Source organism: Octopus bimaculoides, chromosome 1, assembly GCF_001194135.2.
Source record: "Octopus bimaculoides isolate UCB-OBI-ISO-001 chromosome 1, ASM119413v2, whole genome shotgun sequence".
In the NCBI taxonomy this organism is placed as follows: Eukaryota; Metazoa; Mollusca; class Cephalopoda; order Octopoda; family Octopodidae; genus Octopus; species Octopus bimaculoides.
In genome coordinates this window covers 192,530,156-192,530,707 of record NC_068981.1, presented here as the reverse complement: position 1 = coordinate 192,530,707, position 552 = coordinate 192,530,156, and the positions used below count along the sequence as shown (strand labels likewise).

At 40.0% G+C, this 552-nt stretch overlaps 1 protein-coding gene across 1 annotated transcript in view; it reads right to left on the bottom strand.

Annotated features, from left to right (window-relative positions):
- LOC106871609 (stabilin-2) overlaps positions 1–552 on the bottom strand; it is a 68,702-nt gene that overhangs the window by 67,612 nt on the left and 538 nt on the right. The gene's annotated exons all lie outside the window — the stretch shown is intronic.

Below are 552 nucleotides of genomic sequence, written 5' to 3'. Positions count from 1 at the left end.
ATAACTTAATTTATGGACCCCGAAAGGAATGAAAGGTAAAGTCGACCTCGGCGGAATTTGAACTCAGAACGTAGAGGCAGACAAAATACCGCTAAGCATTTCGCCCGGCGTGCTAACGTTTCTGCCATCTCGCCACCTTCAATTTAGACATGTTTCTTCTCTTTCCATTTTTTACTCTCCGTCTGTTTTCTCTCTTCATTCCTTTCTGTACGAAAACTTATGTTCAAAACGTTAAAGACTTCTTCATTTTTCCCGAGCATTAAACTAATAATACATCTTGCTTGTTCAGATGGTGCTTTTAAGTGAAGGGGGTACTGACATACTGTGCCACCGGCTCAGTAGCCAGCCTGATGAATCTGACTTCGACCATATTCAGACAGTGCCTTTGACGCGCCATTAGCACAGGAGCCAGCCTGAGGGCACCTGCCCCAGCTACGATATTGGTTTTATTTGACTTAAGCATATCGTATTGCCCAATGCATCAGGAGTATTTTTATGGTGTGTGTGTATATATATATATATATATATATATATATATATATATATATATAT